The sequence below is a fragment of the Rhinopithecus roxellana genome, chromosome 13 (assembly GCF_007565055.1).
Source record: "Rhinopithecus roxellana isolate Shanxi Qingling chromosome 13, ASM756505v1, whole genome shotgun sequence".
NCBI classification, from domain to species: Eukaryota; Metazoa; Chordata; class Mammalia; order Primates; family Cercopithecidae; genus Rhinopithecus; species Rhinopithecus roxellana.
In genome coordinates, this window is record NC_044561.1 from 126,244,929 (window position 1) to 126,261,409 (window position 16,481).

Below are 16,481 nucleotides of genomic sequence, written 5' to 3' on the forward strand. Positions count from 1 at the left end.
ACCATTTTCATTTTGAAAAATAGTTGGAAGTGTTCTAAACAGAACCACTGGGGAAACACACACACACACACTGATACGGACACCACTTTCTCCAAATTTTTATTTCTACAGCAGGCAGCCTCTTTCCCACCAGGATATCAACATCCACGCTGCTATATTAAAATCTACAGAAGGGGCTGGGCGCGGTGGCTCAAGCCTGTAATCCTAGCACTTTGGGAGGCCGAGACGGGCGGATCACGAGGTCAGGAGATCGAAACCATCCTGGCGAACACGGTGAAACCCCGTCTCTACTAAAAAATATGAAAAACTAGCCGGGCGAGGTGGTGGGCGCCTGTAGTCCCAGCTACTCGGGAGGCTGAGGCAGGAGAATGGCGTGAACCCGGGAGGCGGAGCTTGCAGTGAGCCGAAATGGCACCACTGCACTACAGTCTGGGTGACAGAGCGAGATTCTGTCTCAAAAAAAAAAAAAAAAAAAAAAAAATCTACAGAAGGTTCAAAAACAATTTTGCTTGTCCATCATCTTTCTTCCCACCCAACACACAAATAGTCATCCACAGATCCTATGTCTAAATATGTTACAGTTATAAATTCAACTAACATTTCATTAAATGAAACCTATTTCATCTCTCTATTTTGACAGGTATATACTCCCAATAACAATGTTTTAAATGTTTAAATTCAAAACGTTGTATGATTGAAAGTTGGCAAAACAACAAAAAGTACTAAATTTGATTATTATTGTACATGCCTGAGTGCTGTTTGGACAAGTAATGACAAACAGGTATGTGTTGCATAACAATGTGGATATGTTTTGAGAAATGTGTCATTAGGCAACTACTGATTGTGTGAACATCACAGAGCATACTTACACAAACCTAGATGGTGTAACCTACTATACACTTAGGCTATATGGTATAGTTAACTGCTTCTAGGTTACAAATCTATACAGCCTGTTACTGTACTGGATACTAGAAGCATCTGTTAGACAATGGTAAGTATTTGTGTATGTAAATATATCTAAAATAGAAAAGTTACAGTAAAAACACAGTATTATAATCTTATGAGATAACAGTTGTTTATGTGGCCTGTCAACCAAATGTCATTAAGCAGCACATGACTATACATAATTTTTTTTTTTTTTGAGGCAGGGTCTCACTCTGTTGCCCAGACTGGAGTGCAGTGTTCTAGAAGGATAGTAGGAATTTAGAAAGCATGGATGGCGTCTAAGCAGAGCATTCCAGGGACCAGGTTGGTGTGATCATACCTCACTGCAGCCTCAAACACCTGGCCTCAAGCAATTGTCTCACCCCAGCCTCCTGAGTAGCAAGGACAATAGGCACATACCACCAAGCCTGGCTCTTTATTTATTTATTTTTGCAGAAATGGGTCTTGCCTTGCTATGTTGCTCAGGCTAATCTCAAATTCTGGGCCTCAAGGGATCCTCCTGCCTTAGCCTCCCACAGTGCTGGGATTACAGGCATGAACTAGCATGCCCAGCCATAAATTTTTTTGCATTTATAAAATTTAATATATTTTTTCCACCTCCATTTCAGAAAAAAATCACAAATCACATTGTTATAATCCAGATTTTTTAAAAACATTGTTTTAAATTATTAAAATGATCTCAATATTAAAGGATAAAATACAAATTAAATGAATTTGAAAATTAGAACCTAAATTATCTAAATAAGGTGAACAAATGCGACAGTTGCACTATTAGAGGCATAGTGTACTGGACCCTGAGTGTAGAGTGAGCAGTCACTTAGTCTAGCGTGGGAGAATCAAAGAAATAAAACTGAGTATCTAAGCTGAGCTGTAAAAGCTATAATGTTTGGCTGAGCAAAATTGTATGCATGGCAGGGAGGCAACTGAGGGATCAAGGCTGGTAGTAAGACTGTAAAGGTCAAAGGCAGTATGATGGAAATAAATAATTTGCACTCAAAATGTACAATTGTTTTACTGAAGGAAATGAAGAAATTCACTGTAGACAAAGCCAGCTTTCTATTCTAAATATTTTAAAACAGGATTTAAAACAAAAGGAAAATATATTAAAATATTTAAAATATAAATCTAAAAAGTACTTTTAAGAATGCAAGATGCCACATGGAATGGCAGAGATGCACCCTGAATGGAAAGAGGAAGAGATGTGATCAAATGTGGAAATGTAAAACAGAAAGAGCCTCAGTTAAAGACAAGAGGAAGTTTTGTGTGTGAAAAAAAGAGGCACTCAGAGAACTGGAAAGATTGTGTATAGATAAAAAAAAAAAAACAACAACTATAAACTGTATTTGTGTAATGGATATATATATAATGCCAAATTAAAAAAAATAAAATAAAAAATAAACATGCTCCTGGATAGGAAGATACGACATTATACCAACATCATTTTTATCCCCAAAACTTAAGAATTTAGTTCAATTTCAAGTAAAACCCTAGCAAGATTTTTTTAAGAACATGAATGACAAAAGTCTTTATGTGAAAGAATAAACATATGAGAATTGCTGAGCTGTGGTGTAACAAGGAGTTAAAATATATATTAAAATAATTTTAGAAGTGTATATCACAAGCTACAACCTAGGAAGGTAAATCACTAGCAAAAAGGAAAAGACCCAGAAAGCTAACAAGTACACACGAGAACTTAGTATATTAAAACATAATATTTCAAAATATTTGAAAATTATCAGATTATTGAGTTACTATTTGAGGAGGAAAATTGGTTAATCACTTGGAAAAAAATAACAAGTTCCCACTATTCACAAATTTCAGCAGTATTTAAAAGTCACATATTGAAAAAGAAAACAATAACATTACCAGAAATATTATAGCTAAATGTTTATATAATAGTTTATTAGGCAAAATAACAAAAGATATTTTAGATCTAATATTCAAAAATAAATCTTAAACAAAAATACATATTGGACTATATGAAAAAATTAAAAGATTTTATAGCAAAAATACTTTAAATAGGTGGCAAATGACAAAATATTATGTAACACAAGCAAAGGGTATTCTTCTTGTGTAAATATCTTATAATAAGAGGACACGTCAATATTGGGGGAAAGATACGAAAAGACAACAGTTTAACAGAGACAACTGTCTAATACTTCCAGGGGAAAAATTGTGCAACCTAATTAACAATAAGACACGATCTGGAACTAAGATTAAGAAAAAGTAGGGCCGGGCGCGGTGGCTCAAGCCCGTAATCCTAGCACTTTGGGAGGCCGAGACGGGAGGATCACGAGGTCAGGAGATCGAGACCATCCTGGCTAACACGGTGAAACCCCGTCTCTACTAAAAAATACAAAAAACTAGCCGGGCGAGGTGGCGGGCGCCTGTAGTCCCAGCTACTCGGGAGGCTGAGGCGGGAGAATGGCGTGAACCCGGGAGGCGGAGCTTGCAGTGAGCTGAGATCCGGCCACTGCACTCCAGGCTGGGCGACAGAGCGAGACTCCGTCTCAAAAAAAAAAAAAAAGAAAAAAAAAGAAAAAGTAATATTATTTGATGAATTTTAAAATAAGGCAAAAAGGCATGTAGCAGAGATACTAGGGGTCAAATATACACAGAATAGGAACTTCAGGAGGACAGGAACGATAGGCGGACAGGAAACAACAGAACAAAAAGTAGAATAATATTTTTATAAATTAAAACATCAAGAACAACAACATGTGAGTTTTCAGATCTAAAATGCCAATTCATTTATTTAATGGAGATAAAGTTGTAGACCTAGACCTGGGTCAAAACATGAGAACTCTGAAATTTGTGTACACCATGGAAGCTGGGTTAAAGACTTCGGATTTTTTAATTAAGTCTGATGGGGAGCTTGTCAAGGAAAATGCCAAGCAGAAAGTAACATGATACATATTCTACTGTAGCAAAATTCATAAAAAGAGACTCTCATTGAGACAAATCCAGGTGAAATTTCTGAATTTCAAGATTAATAAGCTTAAGGAAAATATTGGAAAATAGCAAATAATTGAATGTTTATTTCTGAGTTTGGGAATTAAAAGTAATATTTATGCTTTGTACCTTCCCATGTTTTCAAAATTCTCTACAATGTGCACACACTACTTTTTAATCAGAGCAAACAAAAAATGGTATTTTTTCATAAGATCAGACCAGCTCATATCTATTAGCTACTCGCACTCAAGTTTTTCGTAAACTACTATGCTATTCTATTAAAGCTATTTGTTAACAACATTTCGTTGTAAACACACACACACACAGAGACACATGAATAGGCCTTTCATTGAATAAGGGATTTGTACTGAAACCCTTTTAATAAATCAAGTTTGGAACATCTGCAAACATTTATACCTAAACTATATATTTGAAGAAACAACAACTAAAAACACCAAAGCTCAGAATCAAAATAAAGATAAATTATTTCAACACAAAACCTGCTGCCAAAATCACAGTCGAAAATCACTATTGTTTTACATGCAATTCTGATTTGTCTAATGAAGTATTGGTTGTCTCGATGCAAAATAGCAAAGCAGGTCCAAATAGAAAAACAATGTTTTTCTCCAATACGTATTCAATGAGAAACATCACAGAAATCAAGGAGAATAGTATCACATGGAATGTTCCTTGGTTTTCACACAAAAGCATATTACCACCATTCTCAAAAACAACAGAATACAATTGAGCTGACACACCCATGAACCACCACAGGGAGAAGATACCTTCTACGTGTAATTGATACCAAATGAGCTCCTTATTCCTAGAAATTGATTTGAAAGTAGAGGTACAAATCGTCTCCTGTGTTTATCACAGTATATATGCTCTGTAAAATACATGACACACTTGCTTAATCAATTTTTAGTATTTTTCTCTCTCTAGTTCTTTTTCTTGAACATTTATTGAGTAAATTAAATAAATAAATTGTGGGTAAAGGAATAGCAATTTGCTTGCTAAACATAAACTACCGTAATATTGCTAATGGTTTTCATATACTCATGCACTTGAAAATATTAGTTGGTAATGTGAGTAAATCAAAGTATAGAAATCAATGCCATTTCTTAAAAGGGTAATGGTAGAGTGACCTTCTAACCCAGCAATTTCACTCTAGGCATATATCCGACTGGATTTAAAACACGTACACAAACACACAAACACACACAAACACACTCAAACATATACACGCATTTACTCAAACGTTCATAGCAACATGATTCACAATAGAGAAAAGGTAGAAACAACTAAAACATTCATCAACTGATGAAGCAATAAACAAATCATTATATTCACATTGTGGAATGTTATTCAGCTCTAAAACGGAATAAAGTAATATTACGTGCATACATGATACATGGATGAAACTTGAAAACCGTATTAGTAAAAGAAAACAGACACTAAACCTGAAAGTTGACCAGAGATAGACAGAAAATCTGCTCTTTTCATCCATGTCCCTACAAAGGACATGAACTCATCCTTTTTTATGGCTGCATAATTGCAAGGACAGAAAACCAAACATCGCATGTTCTCACTCATAGGTGGGAATTGAACAATGAGAACACTTGGACACAGGGTGGGGAATATCACACACCCGGGGCCTGTCGTGGGGTAGGGGGAGGAGGGAGGGATAGCATTAGGAGATATGCCTAATATAAATGATGAGTTAATGGCTGTAGCACACTGACATGGCACATGTATACATATGTAACAAACCTGCACATTGTGCACATATATCCTAGAACTTAAAGTATAATAAAAAAAAAAAAAAGAAAAAGAGAGAGAAAATCTGCTCTCTTTAGAGACTCAGAGTCAGGAACACCCAACAAAACTACACCTGAATTTCTGACTCAAAAACTTTCTAACGTTCACAGTAACTTGTTACATATGAATCTACAACTAATACAGTTATCTATTATTTTATTCATTGTAACATTGTTCATAATAAAGATTTTAGAAGTCTAAATGTTTATATGTGTTGAATATATAAAATTTACTATACATATATTCAGTGAAATAGATATGCATAACATTAAAAATTATATTTATTTGTTGATATTTCTTATAGAAAAAAGATGCAGAATAATTTGTGAAAAAAAGAAAAATTAATGTATGTACACACAGTAAATATATGCATAAAATATCTCTGGAAGGATAATAGTAATTTACTGACATTTGTTGATTCTCTTCCAGGGTGGCTGGGAGACAAAGTTGAAAGAAGACTTTTCACTCTAATCTGCATGTTTATTGCATTTTCAACCATTGGAAAATATTAGTTTTTTAAAAAAATATTCATTTCTGCTACCAGAAAAGCAGCATTAGGAATTCAGGTAATTACCCTCTATATACAACAAGCATACAAATGTACAAAATTATTTTAAGAAAAACAGTTTACTACAGGGCACTGGAAAATGACCAGACACAGCAACAACTTGCTAAGTGTTTACTCATGGGCAACACTATTGCTACAAGTAAGTATAGTAGATTTGTAGCCATCTTGCCTACAGACATTTCTGTCTCTCCCAGCTTGAGTAACACAAACTCAAAGTTTTACTAGCCAGAGATAGTGGCAGGTAGCAGAACAGCTGGAAATGTAAATTGAAGATAGAGAGCTGTAGAAGGGCTGAAAGAATATACTCTTCATACATTTCTACCTGATTTTTAAAATAAATGTATACACGGAAAGGAGGGAGTCTGGTAAAAATTCGAAGCCCTGGGAGACTCATGAATCAACTCGCACATCTAAATGAATTCCTCAACCCACATAAAACTTAAGCAACAATGGATAAAGGATTTACAGCCTTTATATTGCTGAGCACAACCTCTGTCCACATCAATGGTTGACTGTTAATTATACTAGCAGAAGGGAGAGAACTAGGGAGCTAGTAAACAAACAAGCAAACAAATGAAACTTCAGTATCGAGATCTGTGACTGCTCTGAGTGAAGGAGACAGACTTTACAGTGTGAGTCCAGGCAAAGTATGTGCCTACAGAAGAAAAACATCAACGGTCCCTGGAAGAACAAAACAGAATCCAGAGTTGCAACAATCTGTTGTCTACAAAGTGTAGTTTAAACTAAAAAATAATTAGACTTGTGAAAACACAGAGAAGTATTTCCCGTGCTATGGAAATAAGAGGGCAATAGAAACAGAGCCTAAGTGGGACTACATTTTGGACTGTGCGGATGAATACTTCAATGCACACATTACAATTGTGTGCAGAGAATTAAAGAAAAATACGTTCAAATAATTGAAGAAATTATGCCAATAATAAGTTGATAAATGGGAACTTGTCACAGAGAAGTGGAAACTATAAAAATAAACAAAGCATTAGATCTAAAAAGTACAGTAACAAAGATTTCAAAAAACGTATTAGATGAATGCAAGAGCAGACCTGACATAGCAAAAAATCAGGAGCTTGAGTATAGAATAACAAAAATCATACAGTCCAAATAACAGAAAAAATATATCGAAGAAAAATGAACAGAGTCTTTGGAACATCAAGGACAATATTAAATATCTAAACATACATATGATTGGAGTTCAACAGACAAAGAAAGGGCAGAAAAATTATTTGAAGAAAACATGGTAGAAAAATCTTCCAAATTTGCTAGAAAACATTACTCTATAAGTTCAGGAAGCTGAAGAAAATCTGAGTAGAATAAGCCCCCAAACTTGTCACCTAGACACATCATATTCAACATGCTAAAAGCTAGTTTAAAATAAATATAAATAAGTAGGTCAGTTGGGTGCGGTGGCTCACGCCTGTAATTCCAGCACTTTAGGAGGCCAAAGCAGGCAGATTACGGGGTCAGGAGATCGAGACCATCCTGGCTCACACGGTGAAACCCCATCTCTACAAAAAAAATACAAAAAAATTAGCCAGGTTTGGTGGCATGCGCCTGTAGCCCCAGCTACTCAGGAGGCTGAGGCAGGAAAATAGCTTGAACCCAGGAGGCAGAGGTTGCAGTGAGCCAAGATTGCGTCACTGCAATCTGGCCTGGGTGACAAAGTGAGACTCCATCTCAAAAAAAAAAGAAGAAAAAAAAAGGTAGAAAAATGTTTAAGTGAAAATAAAAAAAAATCACAAAAGACATGTATCAATCTTAAATGGATATTTCTAAGTAAAAGACTCCAGTCTGAAAAGGTTACAGTATACTGCATGATTCGAATTTACAACATTCTGGAAAAGGTAAAACTATAAGTATAAAAATCGTATTCGTTGCCAGGGGTTCAGCAGAAGGTAAAGAAGGATTGAATACATTAAGCACAGGGAACTTTTTATGGCAGTGAATCTATTCTGTATGATATGATACTGTAACTGTGGATACATGTCACTATGCATTTGTCAAAGCCCATAGAGGTTTTCAGTACAAACAGTAAACCTTAATGTGTGCAAATTCAAAAATCATTTAGAAGGTCAGGAGATCCCAGGGTGGAATGCAGAAGTGACAAAACAATTTAATGATACTATGTGTATGAAACAATTGATTGATGGGGTGGGGGAAAATGTACTAACCTATGTAGTTTTGGAAATGTCTATAAGACTAAATCAGAGAGAAACTTGATATAATCTCTGGAGCCTAGTATGAGATATGGGGTAAAAAGTGTGATACTTCTGTGCATCTAGGCTGGAATTAAACAATTAAGTAAATAGATGGTAGATGGTTGAGGCTAGATTTCTCACATGTTGCAATGGAAAGTTAGCAATAAGCAAGAATAAGAGACTAGAATGATCCATATTTTAATGGATTAGAATATGAGACAGCAGTCTGAACCCATGTTTAGCTTAATATATAGATGTTTACATATAAAAACATTTACAGATCTGTATATAATACATGTGTTAGTGAACACATATTATTTCCTTCCTCTGCAAGCTAAACTCATTGACACCCGAGTAACATTGAGCACACCTAGTGCCCAGATATTGGTTTCTAATATCATTATCCAGTAAAGAAATTACTTGGAGAAACTGACTCTAGGAATTGGGCAGAAATTATATAAGATGAAGCTGTTGCATTTTGTAGTGCCAGAAAGTCTAAAATTTATATAAAGATAGAAATAAAATAATAAAGCATTTTTTAAAAAAGTTAGATGACTTACCTTATATAATTTAATTTTACTATAAGGATACAGTAGTTCAAATAGCTTGGACTGGTGAAAAGATAGACTTATAGATTAATGAAATAGAAAAGAGGTCAGACATTGATTCTCACATAGATAATGACTTCATTTTCTGACAGAGTTGCCAAGCCAATTTAATTAAGAAAGAAAACTTTTTTAACAAAGTAGTGTTAGATTAACTAGATATTCTGATGAGAAAACAATGAACATTGACCTTTTCTTCAGTCATACACAAAAATTAATTCAAAATGTACAATCCAAAACTGGAAAACTTCTACAAAAAAAAAAAAAAAAAAAAAAAAGAGAGAGAGAGAAAACCTTTGCAGCCCCGGGGTAAGCAAAGCTTTTAGAACATAAAACATATAAAACTAAAATTTAAGAAATTCTGAATGGGACTTCACCACATCTAATGTAAAGAGGTAAGGTACAATGATGGAACTTTTAGTTGGGTGCAGTTCTTTGCTCTAAATAAGAAACTGTTTAACATGGGGGAATAGCTGGGGCAAATTACAGAGAATATTATGTCTGTTAAAGAATGTGTAAGAGGATGATAGTTGATAGAACTGAGTAACCCTAACATCTCAGTGGCTGAGTACAGTAGTTTTTTTTTTTTTTTCTGTTTTATTTCTCACTCACATAAAAACCAATTTTGTGTGTGTGAAAGGGTGGTTTCAAAGTTCTGCTCCAATCAGGAATCTAGGCTGACAGAGGATGTGTCATCTTCAACCTACAGACATCAAGTTCACTCTGGTGTTTAATATCCAGATGGCAAGCAGAAAATGAAGGAAGGGCCTTCCATGACAGGGTTATAGGGACCATGCCTGAAAGCTGTGGTATCACTTCTGCCCACTTTCCATGGGCTGAACCTCAATCACATGGTCACACCTGTTTCAAAGAGGCCTGAGAATTGTAGCCCAGCTATCTGGCTAGGAAGAAAATGACTTAGCTTAGTAAACAGTCAATCTCTGCTACAGAGAATACAGTGAATGGATGTTGTTTTTATATACCCAGAATTTACTTCACTGTTTTCTGATTAGAACAACTGAATTTTATTTGAAACGACACAGTATCAATCTATGTGTTACAGATAGGGACTCACGGTATCACATTATTTAAGTAAGTCAATCAGAGTCAATGATCCAGCCTGGAATTATGATCCAGTTGGAACTATGCAAATTTACTAAGCTGGCAGTATATACACATGGAGCTGATTATGACCATCTTCATCCTACTTACAGAGGCCTTGATTTAGCAGGAATGCAACAAAGATGAAAAAGAGCCAAGAGAGATGGAGAGAAAAAGAGTTCAGATGATATCATTTGAGCTGCTAGATCTAGTTCTGTCTGAAGCAAACAGTATATTGTAACTTTAAACTTATATGAACCAATAAATTTTCTCTTTTAGATTACAGTGATTTAAAACAGCTTTCAGCCATTGAAAACTACGAGTTCTTATTGATACAAGATGTTATTGGAGCAAGAATCCAGGTGGGCGGAGAGTTAAGCAAAAGCTCAATACCTTGATTAGGTCAGAGAAGCTAGTGGCCAGATTGGGTTCAAGATCATGCTTTATTTCTAAAGGGTCAATGGCATGAAAACTTGGAACTGTATAACAAGGCAGATGTCGAGTCTGAGAGACACATCAAACCACCTGGAACTATTTAGCTTCTGCTCATATGAACACCCGGTGATAAAGTTCACTCCAGAGACATGGAATCAGAACATTCTGATCTATCTCACTTAATAGATAAAGAGCTAAGGCGTGATCTTCATTTGTTCAGTGATGAAGCAGGGCTGGAACTGCAGGCTTCAAAAGAAGCCAAGTTCTTCTCCCTTTGCAGCAACTTACAGGCAATTGCACAGCATGGAGAAAATCTCATAATTTTTAAACAAATTATTCTAATAGGATGGTATTTCCTGGAGAGTTTGAAATTATGTGTTTATCTATACTGAGAGAAGTTAATTTACTAATCATCCCTATTTTGTATTCTTGATTGAATGATACTTGGCTAGAGTGATTTAAATCGGAAATTTCACTCTGACTCACAATACCTATTCCAGATGCCAGGGAAAAGCAATTTAAAAGAACTGTTTGCTCTCCCTCTATAACAAGGAAAAAAATAATGATTCATAATTGAAATGGCAACTGACCATGTTAAGGTTCACTTTTTCTTTTTAAAGAAAAATGAACAATTAATTAGTCATCATCTTAATCACTAACATGATGTTATTTAGGCTGTTGATCCATTGGTGTCATTCTTTTTTTTTTTTTTTTTTTTTTTATTTTTCAATAATTTTTATTTTTTTTTATTTTTTTATCAATTCATCATTTATATCATGTATAACTCCCCAATGCAATCCCTCCCTCCTCCCCCCTCCCCCCTCCCCATGATAGGCCCCAGTGCGTGACGTTCCCCTTCCCGAGTCCAAGTGATCTCATTGTTCAGTTCCCACCTATGAGTGAGAACATGCGGTGTTTGGTTTTCTCTTCTTGTGATAGTTTGCTAAGAATGATGGTTTCCAGCTGCATCCATGTCCCTACAAAGGACGCAAACTCATCCTTTTTTATGGCTGCATAGTATTCCATGGTGTATATGTGCCACATTTTCTTAATCCAGTCTGTCACAGATGGACATTTGGGTTGATTCCAAGTCTTTGCTATTGTGAATAGTGCCGCAATAAACATACGTGTGCATGTGTCTTTGTAGTAGAATAATTTATAATCCTTTGGGTATATACCCAGTAGTGGGATGGCTGGGTCATATGGTACATCTAGTTCTAGATCCTTGAGGAATTGCCATACTGTTTTCCATAATGGTTGAACTAGTTTACAATCCCACCAACAGTGTAAAAGTGTTCCTATTTCTCCACATCCTCTCCAACACCTGTTGTTTCCTGACTTCTTAATGATTGCCATTCTAACTGGTGTGAGATGGTATCTCATTGTGGTTTTGATTTGCATTTCTCTGATGGCGAGTGACGATGAGCATTTTTTCATGTGTCTGTTGGCTGTATGAATATCTTCTTTTGAGAAATGTCTGTTCATATCCTTTCCCCACTTTTTGATGGGGTTGTTTGTTTTTTTCTCGTATATTTGTTTGAGTTCTTTGTAGATTCTGGATATTAGCCCTTTGTCAGATGAGTAGGTTGCAAAAATTTTCTCCCATTCTGTAGGTTGCCTGTTCACTCTGATGGTAGTTTCTTTTGCTGTGCAAAAGCTCTTTAGTTTAATTAGATCCCATTTGTCAATTTTTGCTTTTGCTGCCGTTGCTTTTGGCGTTTTAGACATGAAGTCCTTGCCCATGCCTATGCCCTGAATGGTACTACCTAGATTTTCTTCTAGGGTTTTTATGGTATTAGGTCTAACATTTAAGTCTCTAATCCATCTTGAATTAATCTTCGTATAAGGGGTAAGGAAAGGATCCAGTTTCAGCTTTCTACTTATGGCTAGCCAATTTTCCCAGCACCATTTATTAAATAGGGAATCCTTTCCCCATTTCTTGTTTCTCTCAGGTTTGTCAAAGATCAGATGGCTGCAGATGTGCGGTATTATTTCTGAGGACTCTGTTCTGTTCCATTGGTCTATAGCTCTGTTTTGGTACCAGTACCATGCTGTTTTGGTTACTGTAGCCTTGTAGTATAGTTTGAAGTCAGGTAGCGTGACGCCTCCAGCTTTGTCCTTTTGACTTAGGATTGTCTTGGCAATGCGGGCTCTTTTTTGGTTCCATATGAACTTTAAAGCAGTTTTTTCCAATTCTGTGAAGAAACTCATTGGTAGCTTGATGGGGATGGCATTGAATCTATAAATAACCTTGGGCAGTATGGCCATTTTCACGATATTGATTCTTCCTATCCATGAGCATGGTATGTTCTTCCATTTGTTTGTGTCCTCTTTTATTTCACTGAGCAGTGGTTTGTAGTTCTCCTTGAAGAGGTCGTTTACATCCCTTGTAAGCTGGATTCCTAGGTATTTGATTCTCTTTGAAGCAATTGTGAATGGAAGTTCATTCCTGATTTGGCTCTCTGCTTGTCTGTTACTGGTGTATAAGAATGCTTGTGATTTTTGCACATTAATTTTGTATCCTGAGACCTTGCTGAAGTTGCTTATCAGCTTAAGGAGATTTTGGGCTGAGACGATGGGGTTTTCTAAATATACAATCATGTCATCTGCAAACAGGGACAATTTGACTTCTTCTTTTCCTAACTGGATACCCTTGATTTCTTTCTCTTGCCTGATTGCCCTAGCCAGAACTTCCAACACTATGTTGAATAGGAGTGGTGAGAGAGGGCATCCCTGTCTTGTGCCAGTTTTCAAAGGGAATTTTTCCAGTTTTTGCCCATTCAGTATGATATTAGCTGTGGGTTTGTCATAAATGGCTCTTATTATTTTGAGATACGTTCCATCAATACCGAATTTATTGAGCGTTTTTAGCATGAAGGGCTGTTGAATTTTGTCAAAAGCCTTTTCTGCATCTATTGAGACAATCATGTGGTTCTTGTCTTTGGTTCTGTTTATATGCTGGATTACGTTTATTGATTTGCGAATGTTGAACCAGCCTTGCATCCCAGGGATGAAGCCCACTTGATCGTGGTGGATAAGCTTTTTGATGTGCTGCTGAATCCGGTTTGCCAGTATTTTATTGAGAATTTTTGCATCAATGTTCATCAGGGATATTGGTCTAAAATTCTCTTTTTTTGTTGTGTCTCTGCCAGGCTTTGGTATCAGGATGATGTTGGCCTCATAAAATGAGTTAGGGAGGATTCCCTCTTTTTCTATTGATTGGAATAGTTTCAGAAGGAATGGTACCAGCTCCTCCTTGTACCTCTGGTAGAATTCAGCTGTGAATCCATCTGGTCCTGGACTTTTTTTGGTGGGTAGGCTATTAATTGTTGCCTCAATTTCAGAGCCTGCTATTGGTCTATTCAGGGATTCAACTTCTTCCTGGTTTAGCCTTGGGAGAGTGTAAGTGTCCAGGAAATTATCCATTTCTTCTAGATTTTCTAGTTGATTTGCGTAGAGGCGTTTATAGTATTCTCTGATGGTAGTTTGTATTTCTGTGGGGTCAGTGGTGATATCCCCTTTATCATTTTTTATTGCATCTATTTGATTCCTCTCTCTTTTCTTCTTTATTAGCCTTGCTAGCGGTCTGTCAATTTTGTTGATCTTTTCAAAAAACCAACTCCTGGATTCATTGATTTTTTGGAGGGTTTTTTGTGTCTCTATCTCCTTCAGTTCGGCTCTGATCTTAGTTATTTCTTGCCTCCTGCTAGCTTTTGAATGTGTTTGCTCTTGCCTCTCTAGTTCTTTTAATTGTGATGTTAGAGTGTCAATTTTAGATCTTTCCTGCTTTCTCTTGTGGGCATTTAGTGCTATAAATTTCCCTCTACACACTGCTTTAAATGTGTCCCAGAGATTCTGGTATGTTGTATCTTTGTTCTCATTGGTTTCAAAGAACATCTTTATTTCCGCTTTCATTTCGTTATGTACCCAGTAGTCATTCAGGAGCAGGTTGTTCAGTTTCCATGTAGTTGAGCGGTTTTGATTGAGTTTCTTAGTCCTGAGTTCTAGTTTGATTGCACTGTGGTCTGAGAGACAGTTTGTTATAATTTCTGTTCTTTTACATTTGCTGAGGAGTGCTTTACTTCCAATTATGTGGTCAATTTTGGAATAAGTGCAATGTGGTGCTGAGAAGAATGTATATTCTGTTGATTTGGGGTGGAGAGTTCTATAGATGTCTATTAGGTCCACTTGGTGCAGAGATGAGTTCAATTCCTGGATATCCTTGTTAACTTTCTGTCTCGTTGATCTGTCTAATGTTGACAGCGGCGTGTTGAAGTCTCCCATTATTATTGTATGGGAGTCTAAGTCTCTTTGTAAGTCCCTAAGGACTTGCTTTATGAATCTGGGTGCTCCTGTATTGGGTGCATATATATTTAGGAGAGTTAGCTCTTCCTGTTGAATTGATCCCTTTACCATTATGTAATGGCCTTCTTTGTCTCTTTTGATCTTTGATGGTTTAAAGTCTGTTTTATCAGAGACAAGGATTGCAACCCCTGCTTTTTTTTGTTCTCCATTTGCTTGGTAGATCTTCCTCCATCCCTTTATTTTGAGCCTATGTATGTCTCTGCATGTGAGATGGGTCTCCTGAATACAGCAGACTGATGGGTCTTGACTCTTTATCCAGTTTGCCAGTCTGTGTCTTTTAATTGGAGCATTTAGTCCATTAACATTTCAGGTTAATATTGTTATGTGTGAACTTGATCCTGCCATTAGATATTAACTGGTTATTTTGCTCGTTAGTTGATGCAGTTTCTTCCTAGCCTCGATGGTCTTTACATTTTGGCATGCGATGGCTGGTACCGGTTGTTCCTTTCCATGTTTAGGGCTTCCTTCAGGGTCTCTTGTAAGGCAGGCCTGGTGGTGACAAAATCTCTAAGCATTTGCTTATCTGTAAAGGATTTTATTTCTCCTTCACTTATGAAACTTAGTTTGGCTGGATATGAAATTCTGGGTTTAAAATTCTTTTCTTTAAGAATGTTGAATATTGGCCCCCACTCTCTTCTGGCTTGTAGAGTTTCTGCCGAGAGATCTGCTGTTAGTCTGATGGGCTTCCCTTTGTGGGTAACCCGACCTTTCTCTCTGGCTGCCCTTAAGATTTTTTCCTTCATTTCAACTTTGGTGAATCTGGCAATTATGTGTCTTGGAGTTGCTCTTCTGGAGGAGTATCTTTGTGGCGTTCTCTGTATTTCCTGAATTTGAATGTTGGCCTGCCCTACTAGGTTGGGGAAGTTCTCCTGGATGATTTCCTGAAGAGTGTTTTCCAACTTGGTTCCATTTTCCCTCTCACTTTCAGGCACCCCAATCAGGCGTAGATTTGGTCTTTTTACGTAATCCCATACTTCTTGCAGGCTTTGCTCATTTCTTTTTCTTCTTTTTTCTTTTGGTTTCTCTTCTCGCTTCATTTCATTCATTTGATCTTCAATCGCTGATACTCTTTCTTCCAGTTGATCGAGTCGGTTACTGAAGCTTGTGCATTTGTCACGTATTTCTCGTGTCATGGTTTTCATCTCTGTCATTTCGTTTATGATCTTCTCTGCATTAATTAGTCTAGCTGTCAATTCTTCCACTCTTTTTTCAAGATTTTTAGTTTCTTTGCGCTGGGTACGTAATTCCTCCTTTAGCTCTGATAAGTTTGATGGACTGAAGCCTTCTTCTCTCCTCTCGTCCAAGTCATTCTCTGACCAGCTTTGATCCGTTGCTGGCGATGGGCTGCGCTCCTTTGCAGGGGGAGATGCACTCTTATTTTTTGAATTTCCAGCTTTTCTGCCCTGCTTCTTCCCCATCTTTGTGGTTTTATCTGTCTCTGGTCTTTGATGGTGGTGACGTACTGATGCGGTTTTGGTA